Source organism: Megalobrama amblycephala, linkage group LG3, assembly GCF_018812025.1.
Source record: "Megalobrama amblycephala isolate DHTTF-2021 linkage group LG3, ASM1881202v1, whole genome shotgun sequence".
NCBI lineage: Eukaryota > Metazoa > Chordata > Actinopteri > Cypriniformes > Xenocyprididae > Megalobrama > Megalobrama amblycephala.
The window spans coordinates 4,410,256-4,428,700 of record NC_063046.1 but is presented as its reverse complement, the minus strand read 5'-3'; the positions used below and the strand labels follow the sequence as shown (position 1 = coordinate 4,428,700).

General features: G+C 39.6%; 1 protein-coding gene across 15 annotated transcripts in view; it reads right to left on the bottom strand.

Annotated features, from left to right (window-relative positions):
• The window catches only part of LOC125264325, a 146,660-nt gene that overhangs the window by 94,253 nt on the left and 33,962 nt on the right, over nt 1-18,445 (bottom strand). Inside the window, exon 3 of one of the 15 annotated variants that reach the window (XM_048183568.1) lies at nt 17,323-17,429. The exons of 13 other annotated variants lie outside the window; for them this stretch is intronic. The gene's annotated coding sequence lies outside the window, so the exon portion shown is untranslated. Of the gene's footprint in view, nt 1-2,600; nt 2,817-17,322; nt 17,430-18,445 lie in introns of all 15 variants that reach the window. One more of the 15 variants, XM_048183566.1, reaches the window with a different exon arrangement.

The window sequence follows — 18,445 nt, the reverse complement described above, 5'->3', positions numbered from 1 at the left end:
ATCTTTCTGAAGCAAAGCAATGTGTTTGTGTAAGAAAGATATCCATATATTTCACTTTATAAAGTAAAATAAATAGCTTGCGGCTAAATGGCCATTCGGATTCTACTTCCATCTAAAACGTAGACGTACGTGACGTACTACTGATATTTTTCTTAAACAAATGCATTGCTTTGCTTCAGAAGGCCTTTATTAACCCTCCAGAGCTGTGTGGAGTATGTTTATGATGGATGGATGGATGGATGGATGGATGGATGGATGGATGGATGGATGGATGGATGGATGGATGGATGGATGGATGGATGGATGGATGGATGGATGGATGGATGGATGGATGGATGGATGGATGGATGGATGGATGGATGGATGGATGGATGGATGGATGGATGGATGGATGGATGGATGGATGGACTTTTTTTAACTTCAAACAGGTGGTTTCTGTGCACTGCTTGGAAACCTCAAGGTGATTATTAATATAACTCTGATTGTATTTGTCTGAAAGAAGAAAGTCATATACACCTAGGATGGCTTGAGGGTGAGTAAATCATGGGGTAATTTTCTTTTTAAAGTGAACTAAGCCTTGAAGCTCTAGACTGTCTTTCTTGAAAAAAAAATTCAGATAAGATACTCAAACAGATCAATGTTTTGAAAGTCACAGTTATACTTTTCAGTGAAATCAACCTACAAATGATTGAAAGTGACTCCACTTATTAAGTAACTGGGATTCAAGAAAGTATTTTAATGAAAAAAGGACCCATCAGCTGTAAGAGCAAAAAACAGACTGGGAAGGTATGGGCATGTTTTAAAAAAATATATATTTTCATTAATCAAGATGCAAATGTAGTAGGAGAAACAATCTTTTCGCATAAACCATTCAAACATATGCACAAGAGTATCACAAACAGGTACAAAACCTTTGAAAGGCACAGAGAGGATGCTGCTCTCTGTTTCTCTGTTGTTTCTGTGTCATTGAGCGATGCGTGTAATTGGTTTTGATCGCTTTCATCACGCCAAACTTCCTCCTGCTAGTTTCACTCATCTCTTGCACTGAGTTCCTGATTTAAAACACAGCCCACTCATGATGACTGTTCACTCCAGGCTTTGTTTGTTGCCTTCACCCAAAGAAACTAACAAATTGTTTTGTTTACATGCTGCTGTAGTTTGTCACAGCAGTGCAAAAAGAATATAGACTATAAAACATCCTAAGCAAACATTGTTAGAGAAGGTGTTACAAAAAAAAAAAAATACTAGTTCAGTTTTTCTGCAAAAAATAAATAAATAAATACATAAATAAAATAAATACTACTACTACTACTACTACTACTACTACTACTACTACTACTACTAATAATAATAATAATAATAACAATAATAATAATAATAATTTAATGTCACTTACTGTTTTGTGTGTGTGTGTGTGTGTGTGTGTGTGTGTGTGTGTGTGTGTGTGTGTGTGTGTGTGTGTGTGTGTGTGTGTGTGTGTGTGTGTGTGTGTGTGTGTGTGTGTGTGTGTGTGTGTGTGTGTGTGTACATCACCGAACAACACTGCAAAAATTATTTCTTGAACATGCCCCCCGTCCTCTATTGGTCAGACAAACAGATAGATTGGCCCCAAACTCACACCACTGGCTGAGCTAATGTTGTCAATGTCAAGCATTTTAACATCAAAACAATGACACACTTCACCTGTGCATAAGGTAGATGCATGTCTGTGTTATGAAATATAAGGACGTTTCATGAGTCCATATTTAAAATAGCTTTAAAAACATACTAAACAAAGAGAGAGAGAGAGAGAGAGAGAGAGAGAGAGAGAGAGAGAGAGAGATCCACAGCCTCCAGGCAGGGCATCTGCTGCTCATTTCAGAAACTCTATCAGATAATGAAACGTCTCATGTAAAGGCCAAGGGCTGGTGAAACAGACACCGGCGCCCATATCGCTTCCACTGCAGAGCGGACGGGCTCCAGACACTGGCTCTGAATGGCCTATGTGGGAGCAGGGGGCCAATTCAGACTCATTGTTGAGACCAGGATGGGGCGGCTTCCAATCCGCTCCATTAAACCGGACACCGAGAACCAGAGCCTAGCACAACATCTGTCAGGCAAGTCCAGCCAAATCAGTTGTACTCCTGTTACAGCCATGACCAGGAGAAGCTCAAACTCACTGCTGTTGCCCTGATGCACAGATAGAGTTTCTTCCATCGTGCAGCAGGAATTGAGATTTCACTCCAAAACTAGGCCCTTCCTGTTTTACTAGATTAATGATATTGGATTATGTTGAGATGATCTGCATCAGCTGATTACTGCATCTACTTGGCCGAATGACAAAAGTGTTATGTCTCAGTTAATAAAATCTACCAACAGTTGTCAATGTATAACAAACAATTCATAATTATTGTAGTATTTTTTGAGTATATTGTGTGATAAATTTAATTTCATCATTTAATTCATTCATTAATTTCATGTCCATCTCATTTGCTATGAATATGTGTTTTATCACTGTTAGCCAATAGAAAACCCATATTGGTTCACTGCAACTAGTCTGTGAAAGAAGCATAAGATCATAACTATCCTAGTGTGCTCAGATCCTATTACAAAAAACTTACTTAGTCATGTGTGCACACTGTGAAACTGCAAGACAGTGTATGAGCAGAGGGGGGAGAGAGATTGTACACGTAGGTAACGTAAACCAAATACCCATCTCCTCGACCACATCAGTACAAGTACAACCACAGACTCATCCTGCATGGTATCTGTTGACTCTGTGAAAAATCAGCTGTGTCGTTTCTGTCTTGATGAGTTTGTGTGAAACAGAATCATACCTACAGCACACAGTAGGAAAGAAAATGATTCTGCATTAATTGTGTGAAAGACAGACCAGAAATAGTCATTAAAGTCAGCATGAAATCAAAATTGACATTTTTTTTTCTTGAATATTGCAATATTTATTATAAATGATTTATCTGTGCACTTCATTATTATTATTATTATTATTATTATTATTATTATTATTATTATTATTATTATTAGTAGTAGTAGTAGTAGTAGTAGTAGTAGTAGTAGTAGTAGTAGTAGTAGTAGTAGTAGCTCATGTACTCCAGTAATCTTTAATCAAAAACATCCCCTCCCTATTACAGCGACATCTCTTCTCTGATCTCTTCTCTACCCTACATTTTTTTATGGTCCCAGAAGCAGTCGGATATATGACACAATAAAGAAGAAAATATTAGTGCAACTTCCACTGCACACCAGCTTTAAATAGATGCAGTGTGACGGGTATTAGTTCTTAGTGTGCACTTGGTTTTATGGGTGACCAAAAGATTTAGTAAACAAACACTGAACGAGCTGCGTATGCGTTCTGGAGTCGAGCAGCTGAAGCTAAAGTCAAACTAGTCCTATATAGTGCCTCCAACGGGTGATACTACTGCTTAAACTGTGGAAACAAGTGTCTAAAATGTGCTGTTATGTTTAAAGGGACTTCAAAATGAGCAGATGATTCACAGCCATACAACTGAGATGAAGATAAATGGCCTCTTTGATCTCAGCTAATTAAGATCTGGGCCTACAGGAGGGAGACGTCCATGTCCAATCTAAATGTCAAGCCGGACCCAGAGGAGCCTCTTTAACTTCATCAGAGAGGGCTCAAGTGACCATTGCTGAGTATCTATGTACCTCTACTGTATGATCGCTCCACAATAACAGGGTGTCACATTCATAGACGCAGGCAAGTGGAATTAAACACCTCGTTCATTTTAATGAAGCACTCGGAGAGAATAAAGGTCATCTCTGTGCACCTTTGCTCCTGTTCACTTACTATAGCTCTGTTTCTCCCCCTCCCTCCCAACGTCTTTTACTTATTGAAAAAGTGGCTTAATGGTCTATCAAATGAGGCATGTAGGAATCTCAGGGCTTCATTAGACCTAATCCAGTGTATGTGTAGACTCAGTGCAGCTACACACAGACCAGAGCTGCTCTCTGTAGACATAAACAGGAAACTGTAGAAGTTACCTTGACCATCTGATCTGAGCTCAGTTGGGCTGCTTCTTTGAACTAAAACAATGTAGACATACTGTACTCTAACCTTCAGAACATAAAGCTTCTTCAGTTCACATAAACCATTAATGGACAGTAAATTGTAAAATGGGTAATTCAGCTTATAACAAGTAGGGCCCTATGAAATCGGTTTTATTTTATTCCCAAATACCATTTTAATTTTTCTGGATTCCATTTTTTTCTCCCCATTTTAATTTTTCTGGATTTCCGTACCCTTACATTTCTTGCGTACTGGCACTTCTCACATGTTGCCGCCTGTATTCTAACCATCCACACTGAAACATAGAATCAGCCTATTAATTAATTATATACATTGCACGTTCTGAGCTTTTATAAACACCCCCAGTCCCCCACTCTCACATCACTTCAAGGCCCGAATTACACTGATCACACTAAACAGTTTTATGTTAAAGCAAATAATAAATAGCTTTTAAAATGAGGGTGGTTCAGCCCTGGTGTAAGTTGAGCTTTACTCTTATTGTCTTGAAATATCATTCATTCCATCCTATTTCAAGGTCCATTTATGATTCAGACACCAGATCTGATAGAAAAATGAATTCTGTTCTCAGATGGGGACCATTACCTCAGTAAAGCCTCACGTGTCACATGCAAATGAAATATGAGTGCTGTTTGTGATTGAGTTAATTACTGACTGAGAGGCTTTATGAAGTTGAGCTCAATATGCCTCATCAGCATCCTGTAATCTGTGTTCAACCACGGGATCCGACCACCATCAGGCTTTGGCGTGTGATTCACATCATCACGAGAGGTGTGACTCATGCGTGTAGGCAGGCTGTCTGAAAGCTTGTTTACAGCATTTCTCCCATCATTCACTGAGCCTCAGAGAGACGGCAAACGCTTTAAAGTTCAGGAGTGCAAACAGCCCTTTGCCTCTTCTCTGTGTAGGGGGTCACGCTTTGAAAACAAGCCACAGATTTCCTCAGATGGTGACAAGACACTAACAGAAAGAAGAAAGCAGATTGCCATTTCAGACATGACATGGACACAAAAATCTGCCTGATATAAAGGCCCCGATATACTTAAAACTAAGTTCTTTTTCATTCTTCGTTTAGGAGTAAAAGGAAGTTCAAAATGCGTGACCAGCGATATACTGTAATTGAACATCTGACGCCGCCCACACTACTGAGAGCAACGGTTAGATAAATATGTAAATACGTGCTGTACACTTTCTTCTCAGTAATAAAATAAACAAAAATGAGAAAACTGCAAGCAATTTTATAGAAAGCATAAGAAAAGCGTCTGATCATAACAACATTGGTATGTTAGGACAAGCTCTGCAAATTAGCACTCCAGTCACGTTACGTTTATTTATATAACACCTTATTCAAAAAATTGCTTAAAAGCAAGCAGCTTTACAGTATCAAACATGAACAGTGTCAGTGCCTAATTTCATCAGAAGCACAACTTCATTTTGTACTATAAAGCGGCTATCCAGTGTGTTCATGTTTTCACCCGTGGAGCTCTTACCTCAACAAACTCTACAGGTGAAATTAGTCAGAGAACAGTTCCATGCAAATGAAGGTGGCGCCTCGGCGCACACCTCCTATTACGTTATCGTCACGGACCAATGGTAGTACGAAGGTGTTTTGCAGCTGGAGAGAACTTTTCCCGAAAGTTCACATTGGCAAGCCGTTTGATTTTTTCGTAATGACATCATATCAGTTCGTTCTTTGATTTCGTCTGAAGTATATCAGGGCCTTTAGTCTCAGGCATTTGTGGATTTGCTGATTACAGGGACTCCATATCAAGAAAAATGAGAGCAGATACAGTGCACAGCATAAATGAGTACACCCCCTCTGAACAAATACAAAAGATGTATTTTCTTTATGATCACTAATACAATTCATGCAAAGATGGCAAAACTAAATGTATTAAACAAATACATAGTAAAAAACTGAGAAATGTATATATGTGTCATTAATAGCCATAAAATAAGCAAATTAGCCAATTTTGTTTAAAATAAGGACTGCAGAAATGAGTACACCCTAGATTTAATTCAACAAATATATAATATTCTAGTACTTAGTATGCCCTCCATAATTTTGAATATACTACTCTGACACTTTTATGGCACGGAGTGTACAAGTTCATGACAAATTGTCACATCTGTCCTGTTTAACTCCTGGATGATGAGCTCCTTAAATGCCTTGATCTTTAATGGGGAGTGTTGCTCAACTCGTCTCTACAGAGTCCCCCACAGGCGCTCAAGAATGTTAAGATTGAGTGCAATACATGTCCACAGAAGGTTTTTCTGCTTGGAAGAATGTATATCCTCATTGTCAGGTTGAAAAAAAACCCAGCAATGCAGAGAATGAGGAAAGGGTAACATCTTCTGTTTCAAGTTTGTGTATTAAATTACACAGTGGTGTGGGAATTCATGACAGCATTGATAAAGCACAACTCCCTCACACCTTCAGCACTCATACATCCCTATATAAGAGCTTTGCTACCACTAAACTTTACTGTGGGAACCAGGCATTTCTCACTGTACTCCTCCTCTAGCAACACCATAACATTTTGGATGCTGTTAGATCCAAAATGATTGATCTGGTCTCATGAGACCAGAGTATTGATTCCCAGAATCTATATTTTGTAAATATGGACTTTGGAAATGGCTAACTGACTTTATTGTGCTTTGGCTACAGTAGGTAGTTCCAGTGAGAACAACAACCATGCATGTCATTTCTGCAGGCTGCATCTTACTCTGTGAGATAAACAGACACTCTTCTCATAGCTTTTGCTGGCTGAGAGACACTCCCTTGGTATTTCTCCTGCTACTTGTCAAGTAAAAAATCCCTCATCACTAAATGAAAGCTTAGAATGGAGGCCTGATTATTTCAGGGGCCTTGTCACAAGTCCATTGTTTTTGTATTTCTGTGTTACTTTTGCTATATTTTCACATTTGGTAATCCTCTTGTACCACTGTCCTCTTTTGTGCTAAGAAATAATTCTCCTGACAGTTCTATCCCAAGTGGTTTCATTGTTGTCAGCATTAAGTCTGAGAATGATTCAGTGGGCTATATAACACTTAATTGTCAAGAAATTACTTCTCTTTAAATGTTTCGGTTCAACATGCTTACCTGTTGATCAAACATTGCCTTAAACGTACACCAGAAAAATTTCTTTTGTTTTATTTAGTAACTTTTAGGAGGGTGTATTTATTTTTGCTACACAACATTGTATCACCTTGATAAGAAAATCTTATTTTCCTGAATAATTTTGACATGCTTTTTTGGTAATTGATTCAGACTTGCTGGTACATTATATCTCAAAGTAATTGAGTAATTGCTGACTTTCAGAAGTTTCAGAGCAGGTGTAATCATTTATTCTGTTCACTGTACATACGCAGAGGCTTTAAACTTTCTGAATGCAGATCACAGCACAGTTACTGCTAAAGGCCTGTGAAACCATTTCACATGAAAATAATGGGATGATCATGCAATAAGAGCCTGACAATCCATACAAGAGACTCTGTGTTTGACTTCCATTACTGTCTTGTGCAGTTTGAAGACAACGACCATGGTGGAGCGAGAAAGAGAGTTTTATGCTGATCCACAATCACACCATTGTCCATTTGCTTCTACATAGACTGCAAACAGAGAGTATAAATGACATATATTTGCCTAATATCCCTCACATCATTCTTTATGAATATCTGAGATTTGAATACTTGGTTAATCACATTAGTCCTGTACATTAAAAGAATATTTTGTATTGCACTTATGTTGAATTGAAAAGCTTTCAACTTAATTTTAGTGGGATGAAGTTTCCTATTCTGCAGGTTATTTTTAGTTTACAGGTGATATTCTTGGAGCCATCTGCATTGTGTAGTCTATCCTAAACAAATGTATAGTCTGTTTCCAACTGGTTCTGGCCAGATTCAACAATGTGGTCGAAGTTTTGGTTTTATGGAAAAATTGAAGAGTGAATTGAAGGAAAAAATGCTTTTTTAAAGGCTTTCCTGGATAAGAGTGAAATAGAAACTCTGTTCACACCATAATCCAAAGTGCCCAATTCCAATCTTCTGATCAAATCCATTTTTTTTTTTTTTTTCCTTTGGATAACCTTTTCAGTGGAGCCTTCAATGGGGGTGGGGGGTGGGGGGTGCAGTGTGCAGTACACATCACTGGCATTAATACAATTACAAAAAATGTCATTAGTATGGAAACAGGATCTGTTCCAGGGCTTTAGAAAACAGCTATAGAGGGTGACTAACTGGAACAGTCTTTGAAGTCACACGTTTCAGATCACAAAGCACCACAAGAAACAGACCCCCCAGAAGATCACTTGGGGATTCGGCCAAAGCAGCAGTGCTGACACACACATTAAAGGGATCATTCACTTGAAAATGATCATTCCGTCATCATTTACTCACCCTCATCATTCAAATCTTCCTTCAAAATATCTTCTTTTGTCTTTTACAGGAGAATTCATGAAAGGAAGGCATGAGGGTGAGTAAATGATGACAGAATGATCCGTTTCTTCAAATGCAATTTCAAATTAAAATGAGATTATTGGAGTACATTTTACAAGAAAATACTATGTCAGTCTTCCTAATTTAAAATTTAACATTAAATTAAATGTGTTACTTGGCATTTCTTTGTAATCATTTGATTTACTATTTGACTAAATTTACTAGCAATTTCTGAGTGGAAATTGTTTCAAAGTATATCCTACACCATTTTTTTGCAGCTTGTAGAAAACATTTCCTTTAGATTATACATAAATCAGTGTGTGGCAAAATGCAAAGAGAAGTTTGCTGCATTTTTCTCAGGCTATATTACTGAACTAATGAGGCAGATTGGTGTGATCTTAAAAGTTTCTACTCATCTGACTACATCTTAACCTTTCATATTGAGAGCTTAAAGCTCATAACTGGATCATCAAACATATTTACAGTAAGTCGTTTCTGCAACAATATTGAAAAGTCACAGAACAAGAACAAGATATGAAGCACTAAGTCTCTGAAATCTACTCAGTGTGCAGTAATGTGTTTCTTCACTGAGAGAATGAGCAGGTCCCTCCCTGTAAAAGCTGCGCTTTCTGGCATCGCCGCCTCTTAAATTACTCTTCCAAGCTCCTGCAGGAATTTAATAGCTACCTGTGGCTTAAATTCCAATCGCTACAGGGAGTCCTGACGGAGTGAGTATAACCTCACCCAACACACACACACACACACACACACACAAACACGCACAGACATCCTACCACAGCAGGAGAGAGATGGAGAGAGAACTGGTGAAAGACAGATATAGAGACAATAGACATTCATTAACAGTCATATAACAGAGGGGAGGGAGTTCTGTTTGATTATCACAAGAGACATCACTTGTGATTTCCATCATGTTTATGGTGTAGAGCGGCAGAGGTGGGTGATGCAGCAAACATTTCATGTTAAAACATGAAACTGGTCACTTGTCGATAAAAATGCCACTATCATGACTGTTCAAACAGGACAGAGTGCAGAGATCCTTGTAAAAGTAGATGCGTTTTACCACTGCAACCTGTCTCACTGTTTTTTTTTCTCTCACACATATGTGTTGTGAAGTCATCATGATCATGCTAAGTTAAACAAAGTTCCACCCCACTGTGCTGTGTCTAGGTTAACAGAAGAATTAAAGTGTAAAGTGCTCATATATAATTATAAACCACACATTTCTGCTATTAAATTCTGAAAAAGCAACTGAACTAAGCTTAACTTGTACTAAACCCAGAATATTTTTAAGCTAATTATAATAATCATAGACTAGCAATAAAATATAACACCACACATGCAATTACCTAGCAAAATTGCAACATACAGGTCCATTCAAAGGCAAACTATACTGTTGACTTGTTAGCAAGTTAACATAACACTGCGTTTTAGCAAAAACTCACTACATGCTAAGTACATTTAAGCAGCTGAATATAAGAAATATATATATATATATATATATATATATATATATATATATATATATATATATATATATATATATATATATATATTTTTTTTTTTTTTTTTAAATGTTATTAGAAAGACACCGATCAGAAATTAAATCTGATAAATCCCACATGAAATTCCTGACTACATGGATTCCTATTAAATTAATTGGATTTCGGCAGGCGAAAATTTGCAGAATAACGGTGAATGTGACCCCCACTTTAAGCATACACACTGACTCAAAGGCAAAAGAAATTAAGTAATTGCTGTGATCTGCCTGAACATTCAAGTTCTTATGCCCAACGAATGAACCACAGGACTCCTGTATGTGCATGCAAATGCAGGACCTGAGATTTTAAGACGTTGTTGAAGGGGGGAAAAAAAACAGTATCTAGATGAAATCGCGCACGCACATCAGTTTTTCCCCTGCGGCCATAGAGTAACAGTCAGTGGGTGGACCTTGTCTAGACTAAATTAAAATGACAATGTTTTTGCATATGCTTTCATTCCTTCACACTACACAAACATACTACTTGCATGGGGCTGAGCTCATATATAATTCCATGCATTCACAGCTACGGCCTATGGCACTACGTGATACTGAGTTAATCATTCATTACTATACCACAGAAAGAGAGAGAAACAAGAGAGGTGGTCCATTTCCGCTGGCAGGGCCTCTATAATCGTAGTTCTGTGATGATATAAATTGTGCCTAGTGTGCCAAAAACCCATCAACTACACCCAGTAGTTATGGGCTCCAATTCATAACCAGGGCACTAAGCTCTCATAACATCAGAACTGGCACAGAGTCCAACAGATCTCAGATTTAAGACTAGACTGGACAGTCTCACAACTAAACCATCTGGAAAGCTGTAAAAGAGCGCTGACTTCACACAGGCTTTGCATTAAGTCAGCTCAGACCACAGGGGTTCGCGAGGTGGGACGCATACAGCAGCAGATCCAGATGACTCTGAAACACTGATAAAGACTAGGGGCAACAACCGGCCTCTCCCAGGGAAAATGCAAATCCGTAAGGCGCTCTATAAACAGAGCAATAAATCAGCAGGATATTATCAAAGCTGTGCTGATGATCTGGGCTGTTATACACACTCACTCACAGACCCAATTATTCTCATCAAACAAGCGGCGTCACTTTCAAGTCAGCACACGGTAGCTTTTATGACGGATAAAGTAGTAAATGCATTTCTTATGAAGTATCCTATTAATTTCACCACTATTTCTTTGAACTTTCATGCTTTCCTGTGATATGGAATCAAGTTGATCATCTTTCAGATTTATTTCATCCAGCCCACAGTATGTGAACAGATCAGTAATGGAACAAGTTGAAGTAGGTGATGGAGTAGCTCGGAAAGGTTAAATCAATTAAAAACATGAATCACCCGTTTAGAGGACAGACCGGTCTTTTCATAAGATCAGTGGCTGCCCAGCTAACAAAAATATGTTCTAAGAATGTTTATCGTATGCATATTTGCCATGCTGTCCAAGGGGAGGGCTCCGAGTTAAGAATTTGGCCCGAACTTCGAGTACTCCCCCAGTCCTTGATGGGGATAGGAACCAGCCAAAGTGAGGCGTTGGGGTGTAGGGGGATGTTGCAAAACTGTCATGGGACAGAGGCTATATATTCAGGTCTCTACTCATGCTGATTGGTTGAATTCCCAGAACATGCTCCTCCCTAATTTTGTTAAATAAACTTCATTTTGAGAGAACCTTGCCAGAACATTAGCCAAAGTTCTGAGAATGTTCCCTGTTGCGTATGGGTGCATATCCTTTCTATCTACACTAGAGGTTTTACTCAGATGGTCATCAGGGTTTTGCATGAACAGTTGTCATGCACTACTATATCATTATGTGGGGGGAAAAGGCCTGTTTCTCCACTGACAGCCACTCAAAAGTAGCCTGATGAAATCATAAATATTTCATTACAGTTTAGTCGATGTTTAGTGCCTTCAGTGTGATACAGATGTATGTTTTTCCATGTCCACTGTAATGCACTCAGTCACATTGTGCTTACCATTGCGATTGGCAGAAAGCAACAACAGCGAGCAGCTGCCATAAAGATGAATGGGAATGCTAATGCATCGCTTTCTCCAGGTACATAAAACTAGGGTTGTGGAGAGAATAGCAAGAAGAACTGAGCTCCTGTGGGAGCCGAGGCAACATCACTGCCGTGGCAGTGGAAAGAATAGCCAGAAGAACTGAGCTCCTGCGGGAGCCGAGGCAACATCACCGGTGCGACAGTGGAGAGAATAGCCAGAAGAACTGAGCTCCTGTGGGAGCCGAGGCGACATCACTGCTGCGGCAGTGGAGAGAATAGCCAGAAGAACTGAGCTCCTGCGGGAGCCGAGGCAACATCACTGCTGCGGCAGTGGAGAGAATAGCCAGAAGAACTGAGCTCCTGCAGGAGCCAAGGCGACATCACTGCTGCGGTAGTGGAGAGAGTAGCCAGAAGAACTGAGCTCCTGCTCCTATTGAAATTATGGTACTAGTTGAGTCAGATATGGTGAACTTGCGGTTATGCGTTAGAGAACAAGCTGGAGCTGAAAACTTAGCTGATAAGTGTTCGTTGGGCTTCTTTAATGTGGAAGCAAATTGATTGGGTGTAGTTCTAATAAAGCTTCTGATGACCAGCGACCAAGTGTTTGAATCTGATTCTGGGAAAGGCCTTTTTGGGCAGCTGTGGTTGCTGCTCCTAAGCGGAACAAATGACTGGAAAAGTGGTTTGCTGGGATGCCGGATTGAATCAAGGTGGATCTAAGGTGTTTTTGGAACCAAACGTGTGACAGGGCGGTTGGAATCATCGACAAAGAGTGGGTCAGATGGAAATTTGGCCTGAGCATTTGAGTGTAAATAGGATGAAAGAGTTTGGTACGGCAGAACTGGTGCAGAGAGATTAAAAATATAGTTGAAATGGCATTTTTTCATTTATCTGTCTTTGTTTAATGAAGTTAGAGAATGTGTCGTCATCTGATAAGTCTGTAATTGTGTGATGAAACGTTGGGTTAAAGCTGGACATAATGGTAAGTTCTGAACATCTGAGAAAGCCAAAAAAGCCAGTATAAACGTTGCGTCAAGAGTGCAGGCTGTATTGGAGTAGTAGCCTTGTGGAGAGTGGAGATACATTTGGAGAGGATGTCTAGAGTTATGGGTTTCCTGGCATCTTGGCAGGTGGGCTGGGATCTTTGGATGCTTTTGATAAAAAGGGATGTTTGTGAATGGGTTATTTCAGAGGAGGGTGAGCCGAAAATACGTTTATGGAAAAAATGGATGCTGCATAGGTAACCCTTAATAGAGCCAGATTGGAGGTTCATCACGCTGTTTACATGAGATATAAATAAAGTAATGGGGAAATCGGAAAAAGGCAGGCTGAAAGAATGGCTGGGACTGAGGCCGATTGCGGAGGCAGTCTCACGCTCAGGCTGGCCCTTGGAACCTGGGGAGAAACAAGGAGGGTAGAAAAAGGAGAAACTGGGGAGGAAGATAAGGCATCTGGGCATGCGCCGCTAGCGGATACAGCCTCACACTTGGGCTGGCCCCTGGAGCCTGGGGAAACTCAAGGAGGGTAGAAAAAGGAGAAACTGGGGAGGAAGATAAGGCATCTGGGCATGCGCCGCTAGCGGAGGCAGCCTCACGCACGGGCTAGCCCCTGGAACCTGGAGAGAAACAAGGAGAATAGAAAAAGAGGAAAGCTGTGGAGGAGAATAAGGCATCTGGGCATGCGCCGCTAGCATAGGCAGCCTCACGCACGGGCCGGCCCCTGGTGCCTGGGGAAACACAAGGAGGGTAGAAAAAGGAGAAGCTGGGGAGGAAGATAAGGCATCTGGGCATGCGCCGCTAGCGGAGGCAGCCTCACGCTCGGGCTGGCCCCTGGAACCTGGGGAGAAACAAGGAGAGTAGAAAAAGAGGAAAGCTGTGGAGGAGAATAAGGCTTCTGGGCATGCGCCGCTAGCAGAGGCAGCCTCACACTCGGGCCGGCCCCTGGAGCCTGGGGAAACACAAGGAGGGTAGAAAAAGAGGGAAGCTGGGGAAGAAAATAAGGCATCTGGGCATGCGCCGCTAGCAGAGGCAGCCTCACGCTCAGGTCGGCCCCTGGAGCCTGGGGAAACACAAGGAAAAAGAAAAAGAGGGAAGCTGGGGAGGGGCCGAGAGGGGTGGGCATTGTTGAATGAGGTGCGGAGCAGGGGAAAGCCGCGGTGTGCGGCTAAGCGGAGGGAGGAAGAGAGTAGGGAATCTGGGACACGGCCCAGGCTTGCTGCTGCCGTGACCTGACAATTGTCTTCTAATGCTTGAATCAAAGACGCAAGAGAGATGTGAGATGAAAGAGTGGCCTTGCGGGATTATGTGCATCATGAAGTTTAAGTTGATTATTAAACTTTGTACATATTCTTATTTTTTCAGAAGAAGCCTAAAAACACTTTATAACCTGCATATATTCACCTCCAACACGTCAGTTTGATATTGTAATCGTTGTTTGATATTGAATGATCAAACAGCAAAGTACAGTCTGATTTAGATGATCGTTTGTTCTTTGACTGTTGCTGATTTGAGTCACATGCACCTTCTTTTAGTAAAGATCAAAAGAGTCTCACTTATGTAAAAAGACAACGAGATTTGCAAAATAAAAATGTGCACCTTGAATTTGTTCAGTTGAGGAGGTTGTATATTTTTACATATGAATGTATTACTATATGTTATATGTTGAATTCATATTTATAAAAAAAGCGCTGTAGACCGTGACGTCATATCACGACAATGTTCAAAGTAGTGAGACCTTGGCTTAAGATGAATGGTAAGAATTATTGGTAACACTTTATAATAACTGCACACTATGAAGCATTAGTTAAGCATTAGTTACTAGTTATTTCATCACTTATAAAGCATTAATATACATTAGTAAGTAGTTTATAAATACAGCTATAATTGCTTTATTCTTGATTTATAAGCATATCTATAATGTGTTTAATAATTGTATTTTCATACTTTATTAATAATCAATTTATCATTTTTAAATTAAGTATTACATTATTTACAAACCAGTTATTTAGGAGTTGTCAGTAGTTTATTTAGTAAGTGTAAGTAAATGATTAATAAACTATTTAAACATTCATTTATACATCTTATTATTTAGACACATAGTAATAGTTACTTAGTGTGTTAGTAAATGTTTTATTAACACATATTCCTACTGCAATTCATGATTAATTCAGGTAGTTATAAAACATTTAGAAGTAGTCAGTTAACTATTTTTGTGAGCTCATCTAAAGTGAGGACTATTTATGCTTTGTAAAGCTTTTATAAATGAGATTTAAAGGTTCAGTGATCTTCTGCACTGCTGTTCTCTAATGTTTTAAAGTTAGTACCGAGGTAGTTTTGACACTAGGAATATGTTAATAAAGCATTATTGATCTGCTGAGTAACTAATACTATATGTCTAAATAATAAGATGCATAAATGTACATTTAAATATTTTATTAATCATTTAATTACACTTCCTAAATGATCTTATGAACCACTGACAACTCCTAAATTACTGGTTTGTGAATAATGTAATACATAATTTAGAAATGACAAATTGATCATTACTAAAGTATGAAAATACAATTATTAAACTCATTATAGATATGCTTATAAATCAAGAACAAAGCATTTATAGCTGTATTTATAAATGGCTTACTAATGTCTATTAATATTTTATAAATGATGAATTAACTATTTACTAATGCTTAACTAATGCTTCATAGCGTGAGTTATTCTAAAGTGTTACCGAATTATTTAAAGGCATCAGTAAAAGAACGATTGTGTGTAAGAATTGTCCTACCAGTTTGTGCTGCTTCTCTTTACCAATAGTGAAGCTGTGGGTTGAAGTTAATTCAAAATGGAAATACATATAAGTTTAAGCGATTTTGTTAATAAATCGCAGGACAGTGATGACAATAAGTTCAGAGTTTCATAATGATTCTGTCCGTGACTGTGCGTGCGATCTGAATGTGATATACAACAAGTTACTGTTTGCGTGTTTAAACCACAAGGATGCCGGACGTTAGTTTAGAACGGCAAATTATTTATACAAAAACAGTTTTAAATGTGAATCCCCCTCGATCAACATTGATCCAGATGGCGTAACTGTGAAAATTCAATCAGAGACAAAAAAACGAAAAGGATTTAAACTGTGCTCTTGCTGGATTGAGCTGACGGGGTGGAGAGGACTGAATCTGCGCTGCTGCGCGGCTCTGGCTTGCTGAAGGCCTGCTGCGGTGGCCTGACACTGGAGGAAGGCCCGTTCCTTCGCGGAAAGAGGCGGCATTGCCCGAGACTCAAGCTTGGTGCTCCACTGCCTTGTTGTCCATTTCTCTATGGTAGGAATGATTGAATGGCCAGAGTAGGGAAATACACGGAAGGAGTTCGCGGATGTTTCGGCCGAGGTGACGAGGGTAGGCCTCCGCGTCTTGGCATGCAGGGACCCATTTGTTTGGGCTGACGCCCCAAGATAACGCTGTGGGATCGGTGGCACAGATTGTTCATCGGACACGAAGAGATCGATTTCGGACATGTTGGGAATGGGAACTTAGGGCAGGGCCAGATGCTGAAAAAACTGTTGAGGAATATGGGTGAGTCGACTGTGTTTATATATAGGCCTTCACTAATGCTGATTGGGTAGATATGTTTATTACTGATTGTTGACAGCTGGCTGAAATGACATGATGATTAGTCAGATTATTTGAGCTTTGCTCCTCCTGAATTTTGTTAATAAATCATCATAATGAGAATTTAATATTATCATTGGCACATATCGCACACCCCTACATCACACCTGCTTAGATAAAGACATCTGACCCAGACTCTGGTTCAGCAGTAACACTGAATGAACGCATCTGAAGGCCACATCACATCCTCACAATGACGCCACATAACTAATGTCAGTTGAAATGGTGATTATTGCTATGTACAGTCATTGACCAAAGGTGACGATGATGATGTAGACCATTTTATTTGATCAATGTCTTGCAGGCCTCCCTGATGACAATCATATTCAATTCATATTCACCTTGACCATCCTATATAGAAAACATACATTTGAAATCATCAGGCTGTTACAGGGCCTTGGGTTACGCCTATAGTCAAGGAACACATTTGCTTTAAGTCAGAAATACACTGATATAAATATTTGAAGAAATTTTGACAGAGTAGGTAAATCCTCTTTGACCACCCAGTCAGTGTCTAGAGCAACGCTGCTTTATTCATTCACACACACTTGAGGATGAAAGCATAAAAAAGACTTAAAAATGTTCTCTCAGCATGATTTCATAACTTACAGCCACACCACAAGTGGTCTAAAGTGAAGCACTTGTAAAGTCACCATCGGCAGGTCCTCAGATCTCCTCTCCATACTGGAGCAGCCGCACATCTCTGGGGAGCAGTTCTGTAAATACAGCCTTTATTCAACATGACCAGAACCGACTTTCAAAAAAACCTCTGAAAAATCCCCACAGCTCAGAAATTTAAACAAACATCAAACACATGTGTGTGCCAGCAGCATGACATGTGCCCTTATTTGACTTGTGCCTTGTGCAGCATTACACCAAAAAAGAGCAACTTGATTAAAAGTACTTATTAAATCAAGACTAAACATTCCCTGAATGCTTTCGTGTTCCTTTTGACCGGAAACCTACCGGATGGCAGCTTTTATTTGTGGGTGAGAGAGGTGTATGCAGCCAGATCTCAAGAATAACAGTGGTGCTCTTTTACTCTCTAAACCTCCTCATAGACTGACTGATCGCCCACCCAGGTAGACGGCGCAGGAACTGCCAGCCATGTTTATAAGCCAGGATTGGATTATGAGCCGTGTGTGTGAGCGGTGGGGTCTGTTCAGCTGTGTCTAATTAACATTTGCCTTTCAGTGAGAATGCAGAGTTATAACCTGTTCATAATAACAAGAGTTTATTATTACTAGTGCCTGAGGAGAGTGAAGTTCAGGTGCATCCTCCATAAACGGTTCAGCCTGCTAAAGATTTCAAATTCAAAGCTTGTACTGCATTCAGTGGCGTGGTGGATGGGCACGCATGGCATGCACTGGAGGAGGGCACGTGTTGGGGTGTCCCCCCGATAATGAGACGATGATCATGTATCGAGGATAGCCAGAGATATTGTCATCAAATATTGTCAATATTAAGAGGATTTGACATTTCCAATTAAAGTAGGCCTGTTACATTCTTCTAGTCTATTATTATTACTAGGTTAGGCTACTTTTATTATTAAATTAATATTATAATAAATTTGCCCTGCAATAATTCCATAGTGCATCACCACACAACTGATGTGCTGTGAGGATAATAAAAGATTAGGCTATTAGCACATCTTTGAAAATGTTTTAAACATTTTTTTAGGTCTATTATACAATGAATTATAGGCCTATAATTAAAATTATTAACAGTCTAT